The sequence below is a fragment of the Polypterus senegalus genome, chromosome 1 (assembly GCF_016835505.1).
Source record: "Polypterus senegalus isolate Bchr_013 chromosome 1, ASM1683550v1, whole genome shotgun sequence".
Classification (NCBI taxonomy): domain Eukaryota; kingdom Metazoa; phylum Chordata; class Cladistia; order Polypteriformes; family Polypteridae; genus Polypterus; species Polypterus senegalus.
The window spans coordinates 270,898,715-270,916,392 of record NC_053154.1 but is presented as its reverse complement, the minus strand read 5'-3'; the positions used below and the strand labels follow the sequence as shown (position 1 = coordinate 270,916,392).

The window sequence follows — 17,678 nt, the reverse complement described above, 5'->3', positions numbered from 1 at the left end:
AATTGTTAATCATAGGATTTCATTTATTCTAATTATGAAAAAAATAAAATTCCAGGCCTCACAGATACAAAGTCCTGAGTCTAAATTCTGGTCCATTCTCTGTCTATATGGAGTTCTCTTTTTGTCTATGTTGGTTTTTCTCCTGGTACTCCAATTTTCCTTTCACATTCCAAAGACGTGTGAGACATTAATTGTTGATTCTACAACTGGCCTTATGTGAGTTTGTGCATAAGTAAACCCTGAAAAATCTGAAGTGTCTTTCAGAACTGGTTACTGAGTGTGGCATGTGCTGCAGGAATAGGCTCTGCCTCCATGATGAACCTAAACTGGATTAGCTAGTTTGAAAATGCTATTTTATGTTAAGGTATGTTTGCAACACTGTCCATGTGTCCTTGGATTTTCACAGCCAAATCAAAGTTCAAGCACCATGCCTCACTCTATGAAATTGTACTTTGCAATTGGCAAAGAAGCCATTTACAAACTTCCAAAAATAACATTTGCTTATCAGCAGAAGTGGCAGCAGGCAAAATTTTACCATGGAGCAGATCATGTGAAATAAATCTAGCGTTGTGGTGAGCTTGACAGAAAAGTCTTCTTCTCTGTGTCCTCCCTACCTACCTCTTCCTATTGCAGATGACCACAAGCTTAATAATAAAGATATCCCAAGCGACCTGACAGCCCCAAACCCAGGAAATAACAATATGCAGAATTTGAAGATAAATAAGTAAACAAAAACAATGGAGTCACAAATAATTCAATATGATTATGTTAAAGTCACTGGTATTTTTCTCCTGAATAAAACAAAATGGCCATGTAAACCACAGGTTTAATTGAACCTGGTCATGAAAAGAAGTTTATTTACATAGCAGGCAGTTTTGAAACACATGCTTTTTTGTCGAGGTGGGTGCCCAACCCTTATGTATTGTATAGCTGTGTATGTGAAATGAAGGAAATATTGACAGCCAAGGTTTTGAATGAGTTAATCAAGATATATATTAATCATCTATAGTTGTGACACAGTGTGTTTTAACAGCTTCTGTACAGTGGATTTTGAAGTTGTTTAGATAAGTAGCTTACAAAGACACTTTAGGTTAGATGCTATACCTCACGCTGGTCTGACTTTTACACAACTCTGCCAGAAAAGTCTATCTGTTATCAAACCAGCTCAATCCAGTTTTGGGTTAAATAGCTAGAGGCTATAATAGCAGCATTCCTGCAACACTGAGTACAAACTGGAATCAAACTTTCATGGGAGCATGTCCATTGTAGATCACACTCATATACACACACACCAAACACAAACTTACACAAGGTCATCTGAAACACACACTTTTAGAAAGTGGGTAGGAAGCCACAAGTCCAGGAGAAAAATCTACTCTGGCATGGAGAATAACTCCACATAGAGTAAAATTAGCAACAGTGCTAACTTGTGTGCCAAAAATATAATATATTGTAAGGTGCACAACTCATTTAATGACAGATTTTCAATCACAGTCATATGCAGATTTGGTCAAATGTAAAACTGAACACGTAGCCATTCAAGCCATGAGAAAATTTAACATAAGGGTAGCAACACAAGACCTGGAAGGGCATTTGTGACAATGAAGAAAACTGTATTAACAGAATCCACAAATTGCTATCATGGAGACTTGGTGCCCAGTGGATTGGAGACAAGAGAGATTGAAATGACTTAAATCAGGGATGCCCAATGCATCAATCGCGATCGACCGGTAGATTGCAAAAGTAGTGCAGGTAGATCGCGTTGCATTCAAAAAATTTTTTTTTAAACGTTAGTCTATCATATATCCTCCCTATGGCATTTGCCACTTGATTGACATACAGGGCGGCCAGTCTGAGATCTCTTCTCTTCTAACACAGTGGTCATCCCGCACGCACGATTAAACATGCGAGCTACTGCAAAACTCCGGCTGTGATCTAGTTAGCCTTCCAATTTATATTGAATAAACAAGGAATTTAAAAAATAAATTGTTTGGGGAGGGTATGGGCTGGATGTGGAATTGGAAGAGGATTTTTTTCTCACAATGTCACAATCGAAGTGCGTTTGTCTGATCTGTCAATCTATTATTGCTATTCCAAAGAAGGAAAATGTGGAAAGGCATTTTCGAACTGTTCATAAAAACTACGAAACTGATGTCCTTCCAAAAAGCGATCTGAGAAAGAGAAAGGAGAGGGAACTAAAATCGCAGCTAATCAGACAGCCGTCATTTTTCACTCAGCTGAATTCAAAAGCTCCTTAACCGCATTATTTGGCTCTACTTATTTATGCGAGTCAGCCTTTTCCCACATGACGATTATTAAATCCAAATACTGTAGTGACGTGTATTGAATTGTTATTGTGCCATAAAGGTTATTTAGTTATGTAAGGTACGACAACATACATTTTATGTATAAAGTATACCCAGTGTGTGTGTGTGTGTGTATATATATATATATATATATATATATATATATATATATACATATAATTTTTAATGTAGGTAGAACATTAAGGCTTGGTCATTTTAAAAGTAGCTCGCAAGCCAAAAAAGTGTGGGCACCCCTGACTTAAATGAACTACTGCACTGGAGCTGCTTTTATTTATTTGGGATTAGAAGAATTTATCTTTCCAGCTCTGTTTGTAAATGTGGCAAAATATACTGAATCACCCTAAATGGAATGTGAAAGTGCAGATCTATCATTCCGTATAATGGCCTAGTGCCAGTAACATCTGCCCGTTAAAGTAGTACTTTGCAAAGTAATGAAAGCATTGTTTTGTAAAGACTTAAAAGAGAGAATACTGCCAGGTGGTCCAGGCAGAAATATAATTAGTATAAACAAATTGTTATACCTGTCTGTACTTCATTTTGTAAACAGAGTCATGAATATGATAACCAAAATGAGGTATTATTAGCAACAGACACATTAACCTAGTTAAATTAAGAATTAAATTTAGAAACGGTTTACATTATTGGATTACATTTTGTCTACTGAACTCTGGTGTGGTTAATATACACTCACCTAAAGGATTATTAGGAACACCTGTTCAATTTCTCATTAATGCAATTATCTAATCAACCAATCACATGGCAGTTGCTTCAATGCATTTAGGGGTGTGGTCCTGGTCAAGACAATCTCCTGAACTCCAAACTGAATGTCAGAATGGGAAAGAAAGGTGATTTAAGCAATTTGAAGCGTGGCATGGTTGTTGGTGCCAGACGGGCCGGTCTGAGTATTTCACAATCTGCTCAGTTACTGGGATTTTCACACACAACCATTTCTAGGGTTTACAAAGAATGGTGTGAAAAGGGAAAAACATCCAGTATGCGGCAGTCCTGTGGGAGAAAATGCCTTGTTGATGCTAAAGGTCAGAGGAGAATGGGACGACTGATTAAAGCTGATAGAAGAGCAACTTTGACTGAAATAACCACTCATCTCCACTACAAATAGGAAAAAGAGGCTACAATTTGCACGAGCTCACCAAAATTGGACAGTTTAAGACTGGAAAAATGTTGCCTGGTCTGATGAGTCTCGATTTCTGTTGAGACATTCAAATGGTAGAGTCAGAATTTGGTGTAAATGAGAATGAGAACATGGATCCATCATGCCTTGTTACCACTGTACAGGCTGGTGGTGGTGGTGGTGTAATGGTGTGGGGGATGTTTTCTTGGCACACTTTAGGCCCCTTAGTGCCAATTGGGCATCGTTTAAATGCCACGGGCTACCTCAGCATTGTTTCTCACCATGTCCATCCCTTCATGACCACCATGTACCCATCCTCTGATGGCTACTTCCAGCAGGATAATGCACCATGTCACAAAGCTCGAATCATTTCAAATTGGTTTCTTGAACATGACAATGAGTTCACTGTACTAAAATGGCCCCCACAGTCACCAGATCTCAACCCAATAGAGCATCTTTGGGATGTGGTGGAACAGGAGCTTCGTGCCCTGGATGAGCATCCCACAAATCTCCATCAACTGCAAGATGCTATCCTATCAATATGGGCCAACATTTCTAAAGAATGCTTTCAGCACCTTGTTGAATCAATGCCACATAGAATTAAGGCAGTTCTGAAGGCGAAAGGGGGCCAAACACCGTATTAGTATGGTGTTCCTAATAATTCTTAGGGTGAGTGTATATGCATACATTCAATGTCCAAACCCCCTTAATCCTTTTCAGAGTATGGGGTGAGGGCAAACCTATCCAAGCAGCTATCATTGCAAGGTGGGAAACAACCCTGAAAAAAGGGAACCAGTCCATCACAGGGAATTCATGCACACTCCCACATCTGAATTCACACAGGGCTAATTTACAGTTGCCAATTAACTGATAATTGCCAAGATGCCAGTTGCCAATTAATTGATTGTGTGGGATTAAAATTCACACAGACATAGAGAGAACCTGCAGACACCACATGGAAAATGACTTGTTGCAGGACTCAAATCTAGGACACTCCTGTTCTACCATGTCACCCTAGTATTGTAAATCTAGTACTACTATAATTTCATCGCTATAAACATAATATGAACTGTGACATGAAAGCTACATCATTGGATCTCTAATTATGTAACTGAGGACACTGGAGAAAATCAAGGAGAATACATTTGGAAACCAAGAATTATTTCTTTGTAAAAATGGTTTTGTGAATCAGGAACAAATTACTGAAGTGTACAGTATAGCTGAGGCAGAGGAACTGACCATTTAAAAAAAAATGTTTGGATAAGAATTTTAAATAAGCTGCCTATTTAGTTAACCCAGTAAGTTTAGTGGCTTTACCAGTGACTTACAGTTTGATCTTGCTTATGAAACTAACGTGACTATAGATCACTAGTATGGTGCAGTGCAGCTTCTTTGTTAATGTATGTGATGTTATCCGCTATGGAAAGGTTCTTTATCAAATTTAAAAATCTCTGGAAAAAAATATGGTTTGAATCAAATTATTCCTACAATAAGCACCAATAATCTGTAAATAAACACAAAATCTTTCAAATTTTAAATCATTCTCCTCAGTTTCTTACATTTTAAAGTGAAAAAGCTCACACAAACACAACTGTGACATGCACAAAGCATCAGAATATTGTATTAAGATCACTTTGTTAATGGATAAGCGGATTATTGGAGGATAGGGTAGAAGGGTGAAACAGCAAGACGCAGTAACTTTTATAACTGAATGGGATAAACAGAACTGCAGGATATAAATAACCTCTTACACAAAAACAATCAATAAATTGGATAAGCACCAAAAGCAGAATGAATATAGCAATAGACCAAAATAATATATATATATATATATATATATATATATATACAGTATATGCAGTATGTATGTAAAGTATATGATTTGTTTATTTATTCACATACCTTTGGTCAAAAACAGGAAACCACCCAGCTGTTTTTCTTTTGCTGCTATTAACCCAAGTTATCTGCTGATTAAAAATCCCTTAAAAATGTAAAAAAACAACAGAAGACTGAGTCAGCCCATTTCTATAGTCAGAGACTACAAAAGGTTAATTTTCTTGTGTAGAACTGCAGAAATGGAAAAGATTTGCAAAGAAAAAAATCCTAATTATGTTTTTTTATCACACAAATGAAAACAACATATAAGATAAAATGCAAACTTCTATTCTGAAAGGATTTTAGAAAGATTTAGTACAAGTACATGCATAAAGCAAGGATTTTCATGCATTAGTCTGGAAAGTGTCATCAGAGCCCACCTTGTTTCTTCTCAGCATCAGTGGAGAAACTTTCACCCGACACACTGTTTATGTCACTGCGCTCAGAATGAGATCCGTGGACACCTGTGAATGCATTATTGCTCAAACAGTGAACAAGATGTCTCTTTATCCAAAGTGATAGCATACTGTTTGGAAGTGTAATCCGAAGAGAGCAGCCAAAGGGTACTCAGCAGCACGTTTTACCATACAGTAAGTAAGCATGCTCATTCCTGCTTACATGCTATCAACTGGCTTTATCTTCTGCTCAATTTAGGTTAATTCTTTAATCCTATTCTGAGTATTACAAGATGCCGATGGATTACATACTGTACTATTTTAATAAATGCTGTATCATCTTGGATTCTTTAAATCTGGTAGTATTATTAAAGACCTGCAAAATGATACTTTAGCCAAATTCTAAATGCTACATGCTGGGTATGTAGTATACATTTTAAGTTAGAAAGATATACCAGAAGAAATCCAAAAATCTAGGTTTATTTATTTTAGAGAATCAGGTCACACGTTAGGCTTTCCTAATTACAGTAAATGTAAGCAGCAATTAATACACAATGATCTACTGTATATAGTATAACGACATTGAAATAGTTCATTATAATAGTGAGCTTAGCACTTAAATTATTTTACTGTAAAAAAAGTAATTGAATTAGGTATTGAATAATAAAAAGAATGTTAATACGCTCATATACTAAGGTCATGATATTAAAAGCATTAAGATAATTTATTGATAATTTAAAAAACTTAATTAAATTGACAATTCTTTTACAGTTCCCGTTTTCCACCACACAATGTAACTTCAATATCTAGATGATGCTTAGACCATTATTTAAGACCTGGATATCGCTCATCGCCTTTGTCCTTGAGACACTGTTGGTCCACAATTCAGAGCACGAGAAAGAGAGTCATTCCTCTATCCAGTATCTAAATCCACTTAATCCAATTACTTGCATAAGACTGCATGGCGCCGGAGTGTATCCCAGCTGCATCAACTTCAAGGCAAGAAGCACCTTTTCCAAGGTGTCATAGATCACATACATATATACCATTATGGAGGATAGCCATATAAAAACTGAAGTAAACACAGGAATGGAAAACTCCCCACTGGTCAGGGCTCAGAAGGAATGTGATGTCAGACAAGTGGAACTGTGAGGCAGCAGTAGAAATAACTCTTTTTGTTGCTCAAAAACAGTCCCTTTTTGAATTTCAGTAAAGAAAAACACTTAAAAGATCATTGCTTATATGTATAGCACTACTCCCTAAGATAGATAGATAGATAGATAGATAGATAGATAGATAGATAGATAGATAGATAGATAGATAGATAGATAGATAGATAGATAGATAGAGCAGGTGGGAGTGTGAGCATCCCTCCTTTACTATTTTTGATTGGAAGGTTTCTTTTAAAAATATTACTTTAGCATCTAAGAACCCCAATCACAAATGTAACCAATTTAATGTGTACATTGCTTGTACTTAACTTCCTGCAGTTGCTTTGCTATGGGTCTTTTTGGATGATCCCATGTGTTCCTGTAGTTTCTTAAAGCCTACAAGTATCTTTCTTGACATGTTTTGGGAATGTCCCACATACTTTCTCAAAGCTTCTATCATTTTTTTCTTTCTCCTCTCCTTTCCTTCTCTTTGACTTGTACACTGTCTTTCTCTCTTCATTCCTGCAGAAGCTATAGTATTCCATCTAGATATAATTGCTACTAAACTGAATGTAACCTCCTTTAATTTTGCCCTTTAATTTCTGTCAAAACTTGTTGTATGAAACTGGTGTCCACATAGCTATTTTTCCTTTCCTCTTTAATATTCTTACACTTTGGCCCTCATACAAGACCAGGGTGGAAGGGAACAGGTGGGAATGAAGTTGTGCACTTTGAGTTGGGAGTTGTATTGTTCTAAAATAACATTTTTTATTGTTATTTACAATGATTATTTGTGGTTTTCATTTTCATTAATAACAGACTGACCATAAAGCAGAACAAAAGATCACTGTGAACAATTCATTGCTCACAGAAAGAGTAAAAGAACAAGAAAACAGATGAACTGTATGCATTATATATTGTGGCATGCGGCTGGGGGCGGTACCCAGGACCGGAAGAGGGACTACGGCTTCTCTGGACCACGAGAGGGCAGCCGCCCTGGTTTGTAAGGTGGCCACAGTAACAGAGCATGGAAGCTCAACCCTATAGGGGCCCATGGTACCCGCCAGGGGGTGCCCAGATGCCTGAGAAGCCCTGGACATCAGCACTTCCGGCACACCCGGAGGTTCTTCCAGGTGCTCGTCAGGTTAAAAGAGGCCGCCTCCTTCCATTCGTCGGCTGGAGTCGGGTGGAAGAGGACAGAGTTTGGAGGAGAGGAGTGGAGGCGGTAAAGGAAGGCTGGACATTAAAGAGGCCTGGACTGAGGGTGTGTGGTGCAGGAGCACCGGGTTGTGTGCACTCATGTAAATAACTGTAAATATGTATAATAAACATGTGTTGGTGTTTGAACCATCGGTGTCTGCCTGTTTGTGTCGAGGCTGGTCTCCACAATATATACATATATATTGTGATGGATGGCCGGGGATCTTGCCTGGACGGGATGCTCTTTTGAACAGAAGACCGGGGGAATGGGCATACTACCAGGAGTACCTCCCCGGGCAGCCCCCTTGGTTTACATCGGGGCCGCAGAATTGGAGCTCAGAAGCTCAACCTGGTGGGGTTCCGGCACCCAGAAGAATGTCACCAATCTGACATCTGAAGAAAATCCCTTACGTCACTTCCTGTCTGGTCCCTTAAAACCGCAATCTTTACAAACCCTCGACAGTTCTGTTTTGAACTCCGTACTGAGAACATATCTGTGCAATCTAAACATATCTGTGCAATCTAAAAAACCTTTTGCAGCCAGGAATAATATACGGGTAGCTGCCCCAAACCTTTTTAAGTGTGTCAAGTCTATTCCTTTTAAAATACATATCAGTATTTATTATTAAAATTATAAATAAGGCTTCAATGAAGCCTCGGTGCATTAACTTTTTTAATTTTGCATTATATTTTATGACATGAGTGGCACTTTGGTTGGTGCTGCTGACTCACAGACCCAGTGGTCTCCATTTGATTCCTGCATTTGGCCCCTGTCTGTGTGGAGTCTGAAGGTTTTCATTGTGCATATGTGGGTTTTTATCTGGATTGGTTATATTAATTGGAGATCCTAAATTGGCTGTGTGCACATGTGGACATATGATGGATTGTATACTATAAAGCGTTGGCTCCTGCATTGCAACCTATGCTGCCAGAACAGACTATAGCCTACTGTTTTAATAATTACTGAGAATATTACAATTTTAACAATATAAAGGTAAATGCAAAATGCAGCCTTTTTTGGTTGTTAAATTTCATTATTAAAATCAAATTTATGTTTTGGAGCTGATATTTTAAAATTGTGTATACAGATGGAAATAAGGTGAAACATTTTATTTGCAATAACATAAATTACACAGGACATTTATTTTGCATAGCATAAGATAATTATTTTAGGCTACATGGTACAAGCAGACCCTGACACTCCTGCAGCAATTTTGTAGCACCTGAAGTCTGAACCAATACACTCATCATGCACTGCTGTAAAATGACCAAATAAACTACGATCCTCAACAAATACATAAGTGACAAATAACCTAATAAGTACGGATTTTATTAGAGGCTATCGGCAACCTTATGATGCAATCTGAAAAAAGTCTCATTCAATATTCCTGTGCATATGACTGGCATTTACAAGCATCTATTCATACAGGGGTCTAACAGGACTCAGGAGACATGACTTTATGCTTTGCAGCTTCAGATAAAAGTTTACTGCTGCGTGTGGGAACAAGCAGTATTGAAGATGTCCTTGTGTCATGTTGATTTTCCAACAAAATACTTGAGACTGTATATAAAATAAGTGTGTGGCCATGTCCTCAAGGGATGGTAGCTAATTTGTCAGTTAAATGTGATGGTCGTAAAATATTTACAAATCCAAGGCTTCAAATAAAATTAAGAATTCTGTAAGTAAATCTTGCTTGTAGACATTTACATATGGGAATTTTCTTTATGTTAGTTAAAATATCATTAAATGAAGTTATTTAATTATTTTTAAAACCAAGTTCATCCGTATATCTATAAATGTATAGGAATCAGTACTGCAAAAATAAGACTTGGATCAAGCAAACTGACACCCTTTATTGGCTAACTAAAAAGATTACACTATGCAAGCTTTCAAGGCAACTCAATATCTTGTCTGAAGAAGGGGCCTGAGCTGCATATTGTAATTTTGTTAGTTAGCCAATAAAAGGTGTAATTTTGCTTGACAATAAAAGGTGTCATTTTGCTTGACTTCTCAGGTGACAATACAATAATTCCACTCTAACATCTTACATGTTATGGGCAATCTGTTGTGTATTTGTGTAAGAACTTGGATCAAACTACATGTGGCTACTGCTAGATTAATGAAGACAGAGTGTATTTCCATGATATTAAAATTACTGTGTTTTTTAATTTATAAATGTTACACCTTCCACTTTAAATATTTTATTGTGAGAGGCACCGTTGATAATGCATTTCCTCACAAGTCCAGCATTCCAGGTTCAAATTCAAGTCATCTGTATGGAGTCTGAATATTTTCTCAGTTTGGTGGGTTATTCTCTCACATTCCAAACAGAAGCATGTTACTTTACTCTGATACGAACAAGTGTGTACGATTATACTTTGCAATGGACTGATGCCCTGCCAAGGTGGGTTGCTGCCTGCTACCTAAAGGTAAATATTATATTAGGCAGGTTCAAAAATGGATGGTGATTGGATGGATTTAATGTTGACTGTGTAGATAATTGAATGACAGGCACCCAATCGGGACCATTTAGGTTAATGGTTGTCATTGTTTTTGACCTTGATGCCCAATTTCATCAATTTTTATTTAACGATGAAATATTATTAACAGCAATTTTAATGTACATTATCCAACAATTTTCCCCTGAATGACACATGATAACAAACAACAATAAATATAAATTCAATATGTAAACAGTGTACATATTACATTAAATACACACAGTACTTATCCAAAAATTCCTAGACACTCCGGTGTTCAAAACTGAATCAAATTTAGCGTTCATTTGTCTTTTTAATATGCAACCTGAGCTAGTCTGATTTTCACAAGTTTGTCAAAACCAGTGGTACTGTAAATGAAGAATGTGCAGAAAGTAACGTGTTTTAGTTTGCAAGTGGCTGACTTGTCTGACTCATCTAGAATTTCTGTGCACAAATTTACTGCACAAGGCAAGAAGAGTTGTTCTGGAATTGTATGCAATTTCTTTTATTTGTCAATTGAATGTACAATAAGACAATGTCCCAAGTAACTATTGGCCTGTTGTTAAAATCACACCTGAATGTTTTTTGTGAAGGCCTAAAAAATTCATTTTTTCAATTAAAGAAGCTGAATGATTTACATCTGTGAGTACCATACTTTGTTTCCAGATGTCTTTATAGCTAATGGCGTCATTTGGTAGTACAACAATGCAGATAACACACAACAGTTGCTGCTTGCCACAGTTCACTGTAGAAGTAAATCTATACCTCAGAAAATCTGGGTTGTTTGGTTCAGGATTTTTGGGATGAATCTTGTAAGGCTGATACGGAAATGGAAGAGTTCAGAGTAGGTGATGCTATGCGGTCTTTGAGGAACTTGTCCATGTTCGTGGTCTTATTAATGAAGCATGCGGTGTTTAACAGTTAGTCATCTGCTCGTAAATGAACTTTTGTTAGTTATTTCAATTCCTCAGTATGCAGGGGCGAAATGTTTCTTTTGACTGGGTGCATAACTGAAATCTGAAACATGAAAACAATGGCTGATTTTTTTTTTAATTTAGGTGACATCCAATCTAGGGTTTCCAGTGACCCATATTTGGATCATAACCAATGGGTTAAGAAATATTGATTTAGGTCAGGTTTCTTCAAGAGCATATGATTTCTCTCCATCTTAGAACACATTTTCCATCACTGATTTTTGTTGTTATAAACCACAAAGTGCATCCTTTACTCCTGCTTTCAAAAAGACAATTAGGCTAGATGGACACTTGAAATTAGCTTTTCTCTTACTTTCTTGTATACAAAGTATAGGGAAAGTATTGTAAACATCCAAAAATTCGATGTTGATGATGTTTTAGACCTCCCTGACTTTCTCGTATATGAAGTAAAGGGAAAGTGTTGGAATCCTCCAAAAATTCCATTTCAAGATTTTGATGAATCTCAACATTTTAGACCTCCTTGAGTCTGAAAATACCATTTTTGGAATTATGTCTGTGTTTGTGTGTGTGTGTGTGTATGTGTGTATATGTAAACATGATAACTTGAGTGCGTTTTCACTTAGGTCAACCAAATTTTTCATACACGTGCAAAAAGTGGATTTCTAACAACTTTTGGGCTATCTTCACTAACCAAAAGTGGTACTTTACCTTTTATTGTAAAGGGGCATAGCAAACTATTTTGAATGCCAATGACCATATGAATACATACTGTTAGAAGAATGTCTAAGAGAAGAAAGTTCATGTGTAAGCAAGCAGAAGGAGGAGAGCCTACAGATTGAAGAAAGAGAGAGCCATGTGAGCATAGGTATCTGCTTTCAAAGGAAGCACAAACTAATGCACATTTAGATGTAGCAAACTGAAATACAGTATGTACCAGTATTGAAAATAAAGCACTCCCATCCTTCTCATCATTTTCAGCTTATTCACAGGAGACAGTGTATGTGTTTCCTACTATTCTACAGTGAGATATTTGTGAGTGACTAAATGGATGATGACATCAGGGACTCTATTATAATATTTCACACTTTCGTTCTCCCATGCACCTCTATTTTCTTTCATTTAGCACCCTTCCAATATGATTGTGAACACTTTTTACTTGAAATATTCCAACATATACATGAAAAACACCACCAGACTTCCAAAAATATTCATTTATGTCTCATTCAGCTCTTATTTATAAAAGAACCTACACACACACTGTGATGTTTCTTAGAAAGGAGACAAAGCTGACTGTTTAATCAGTTTGTTATGGCATTAGTCTGGCTTCAATCACAATGGTGACTGAATGCAAATCATTACTAAGGCGTCCACATGGTAAAGACCAAATGTGCAGCAGTTAACTGGCTGAGAACCACTGACTGTTTGTACAGTAATTAAAAACAATTACTCATTTACACATGGACGCAGATATCCCATAGATATCAAGCCCTGAAGAAAGGAAACAGAAGCACATGAATGAGATGTGAGGTTGACCCATCTGTATACACATACAGAACATCTGCTCAACATGCATGTGAATTAGCAAAGAATAATGTATTTGAATTAAATAACACATTCGTAAACCTCTACATGATGTGGATACAATGTTGTTGCTAGTGCATACATAGATCTCAGCTTTACTACTAGAGCATAAATTACTCACTGGAGTCATAATGCTGCTGCTGTGAGTCCAAGCTGTCTCCTGCAATGCTTTACTTTTGGTTACATAAATCATTCTGTTACAACACTACATTGAATTCCAACATTTCCACAAAAACCCGAACAAGGATATATGATTCAATGAATAAAGTTCAAACATCTCAACGCTGGCTTCCAATTAACTTTAAATTTCACTTCAGGTTCTTACTTGTGACACATAAAATCTACAATGGCCAAGTCTTCTTGTGCCTCAAGGAATTATTTAATGCCTACACTTAAAAGTGTAAATTGTGATGACAAGGCGAAGACCTTCTTATAATTTCATACATAAGTTTAACTTCTCTGCAAATGCTGCAAACTGCACAGCAACTGAATATTATTAAAATACAAATTAAAATGTGTAAATATCAACTTTAAAACAATTCCAATCTTCACCCCAAATGCAAAAAACAACAATACAACAAAAAGAGGATTTGATAAGGTAAGCAAAGTAAATGCAAACCTGCTTTGACCAATACAGGGTTTTAGGTGATAATATCTCTCTATTTTAAAAGAAAATCTTGAGACAAGACTATTGCCAAGAGATTTTTTCAAGTCCCACGAGACAAGACTATTTCCAAGTGATTTTTTCAAGTCCCGCCCTTCTCTCAACCAGTTATGGTTAACAGCCCACTCCCATGATCCTCTCACCTCTCATTCTTGTGAATGCTTTTGTCAGACACAGTTCCTGCACTCTCAGCTCTTATAGATCTTTACATTTTCCTCATTTTAAGTTCCCAATAAAAGAACACTTATGTCCAAATCTTAACGAAGAATTTCATCCCGAAGGGTTATCAACAGAAGAAATGAGTGCACGGGCAATCCTAAACACCAAGAAACGATGAAGTCAAACGAATGAATGTGAAAATTGCCAATGGGTTACATGGCAAATTGGTTAAATGCATATCAATAGACTATGGTTGGTGGTGATTGGGTGGAAGATGAAAACATTAACTTAAAATAGTTAGGTCTATTATGCATATGTAACAATTCCCATGTAAATAACAATCTGTTTAAATTGTACATTCGCTTCCCCATACGTGATCGACAGAGCGGCAAAGTGGCTAGCACGTAGCGCTCGCATGGGGGTTGGTGAGCAAAGCAAGCAGGGGGCAGAGCCCCATAGTAACAAAGAAAATTAAAAGAAGTAAACAAAAAATGTAATAAAGTATGTTTCATGTAGTAAGATAAGTGCCCAGTCAACATGGGGAATGTCAGGAATAAAAGTTGGCAAAGCAAGAGTTTGTTACATATATTTTTGAAGTTATCTTGTCTATTTTACCATTTTATCAGTTTTACTGTGATTGATTGTGTGATTACTTGCCTAGCAGGGATGGATGTCATTATGCTAGTGCACAAGGATGAAGACTGAGGGTATGCCCTATACATGTACAGGATATGCTTAAAGGTATAAGGATAGGGTGACATAGGAAATAGAGTGAGATATAGCCTGGTCAGCAGCATGTGATGATCCTTCAGGAAGCCAGAGGAGAGGCGACCAACTGTTGCTAGGAATTTCTGACCCTTCTTATAGAAAGAACAAGGGCATGGTGAGCTGGTGGAAGTTTAATAAACTCCCAGGCTGACAGAGATCAGTACATTGTCCCAAGCTGAGATAACTGAAGCAAAATAACCATTTTAAGTGGGGATGATTAAAAAATGTTCTCCAAAGACGTGCCTATTATTTAGGAACCAATTGATCAGAAGTACTGTGAAGAAACTAGACAACCTTAGCCCACTAACCAAATCAGGTCAGAAATGGACTGGAGACAGTTTGGAAAATTTGAAAATTGAACAAAAAGTCAAGCATGAAGTTTACAGTGTCAGCTGAAAACCACAATTTGTGAAGAACTGCACAAAAAACTGAACCTTTGAACTGTAACTTTATTTTTATATCATCTGTCAAATATAGCACAAGAAGCTGATCTTCTGAGTTGTTACATTTTGAAATAACTAACTGAATATTTAGTCATAATGTGTTTAGATAATATCAAGTATGACATATAAGGAAAATAGAAATAATAGAATATTAAGTTTACAAAGAAAAATATATTTTAATTATGTGTTACAGATATAAAAAGAAACTGTTCATTTCAAAAGAAGTATACCACTATCTCAGAAGGGAAAGTCCAGGGTTGGACAAATGTTAATTAAGTATGAGGATACAGACACCTGTGTAAAAAAAGTATTTTAAATAAAAGTTTGAAAACAGAGAAATCATCTTGAAGATTGAAAGGAATGCCTGAAACATTGTCATCATTGCTGGATGTTGCAAGAATATACATTTTTATTGTTACTTATATTTTGTATTTAATCTTTTGTCTTTGTATGTGCCTTGATAAATACACTAAGCTCTTTATGTTTTTTCACTTTCTGGTCTCAGATGTTCAGGGGATTGTCACTTTAGGGGTTTCACTGACAGGCTAAGCAGGGTTAGTTAGGGTTGTTAAATACAGGTCTGTGAGACAATAGCCTGAAACAGGTAATGAAGCCCTTTTAAAGTCTCAATACCAGGTGACACAACCAGAGATCTGGAACAGCAGGGTAAACCTTAAGGGCCCTAAGGGCACCATTTTTATTTATCTCTTATTCTTTCTCCAGGGAAAGAGGGACAGATAATCTGGGTATCCCTATAAACAGTACAGAGGCAACTATAGAAACCTCTACCCTTGTGTTAGTGATGCAAAAGTGCAGCTGTCCCTGAATCAACAAGTGCTTCCAGGATTGGATAGAAGTAACCCTGGTACAGAGTTTTTAAAGCTGCATTGACTCAACAAACTCATTGAGCTTGGGTAAGGGTTTCACTGGAGGGAGAAAGAGAGAGACCAGGTTGTGGGGAGGTAGGTGGGGGTGTCTCTCTGTATATATATATAGTGGCGCATGTGACTGTTCCCTGCATTTCTAATGTTCCATGCATCACCCATCAACAACAGCTGCTTATAGTGCAACCACGATCAGCTCGGATTTGCTTCCGTGGCGAGCCGCTGCAGCGATGTGAGCCTCCGGTTGCCCCAGCAACGGATAAGCAGTATTCCACAGACGCAGCGATCGCGCTTCGGGATGCTCTTTGGCATGTCATCCTGTTGGGGGGAATCCCAAAAGAGTTTAGAAACCTCACAATATATATACAAACAGGGATTATTAACTGTGCTGGCTCTAGAAAAAACTTAATAGTGAATATTTTAATAGATAGTATGCATAGGAATAAGCATTTAGGTGATAATAATCTCTGTAGCTGCAAAGTATATTCCTGAAGTAGTTAGGCCTAGGATGTCTGATTGAGAAACAGACCATAAGAAAAATCAGAAGTCATAGAATTCTCTCCTGCTTGCTACATGACAGCTGTGGTACTCCACATGGAATTGATGGGTCCCTGCTGCTCAATACAAAAACAAATAGCTCTACATATTTAAAAGCTATTCATCCTTTAATTGAGAGAGCAGGCTCAGCATTATGTAGTAGTGACTCAGTAGTGATGTTGAAAATGGGAAAAATAGAAGGCACCCCACCCAGTCAGCAAATTAATCAGGCCCAGTAGGTCAAGAAAGATTTACTTTGGTGCTTTATTTATTACATGTGTTGAGTTTTTCTTTTGCTCATTTCTCAGTGTATTTCGATGAACAAACTAGTTTTTAATATACTGCTAGGCTTACTAATTATTTTTATATCTGAGTTGAAACATCCACCAGAAAGAGCTTTGTCATTGTTTCATAGTCCTGGGTTCAAACCCCAGCTTGGGCACTGTCATTGTGGCATTTACACATTATTTCTGTGTGTTTTCGTGGGTTTTTCTATTTTAACTTCAGTTTCCTCCCATGATCCAAAGATGCACATGTTAGATTAACTTGTGGCTTTAAACTTGTCCAAATGAGTAAGTGTGGGTTTGCACATGAATGTGCCCTGTGACAGACCAGTACCCTATTTAGAACTGGTTCCTGTCTTGCTCACAGTGCTGCTAGTATAGACCCAATCTTATTGTGGTCTCTCATGGATAACCAGACTAGAAAATGAATGAATGGATGGGTGCATTTATATTAGTCATTTTGGATTATATTAGAGTTTTTAATTTGCAAATTCATTAGACAGCATAAGTTGAGCGTAGACATTATGACTGATTTGCTGGGGCCACCTAGGTGTCATAAACCTGTCATGATTCAGTTATTAGGTTTTTTTAGGTTTCTGTTTGTTTCATCACAGTGTATTGATTTATGCAAATAAGCTGACTTGGTATTTTAATACCAGGCTCTTTATTAATTTTGCCATCTCTCCAAACTACAATTGAACATTTTTCTTCTAATAATTTTAAAGCAAACATCCACAGACCTTTCAAAGTTTTATTACTCTTTGTACTTGGCAAAAATTATGTCTGCACTGTGTAAGTATTAATGTCCTTCTCATTCTTATTACTTCCTTTTCTGTTATAGTGAATATTACATTTAATGACC

At 37.0% G+C, this 17,678-nt stretch overlaps 1 protein-coding gene across 1 annotated transcript in view; it reads right to left on the bottom strand.

Moving 5' to 3' along the window:
- The window catches only part of ptpn20 (protein tyrosine phosphatase non-receptor type 20), a 219,501-nt gene that overhangs the window by 144,485 nt on the left and 57,338 nt on the right, over positions 1 to 17,678 (bottom strand). The window lies entirely within an intron of this gene.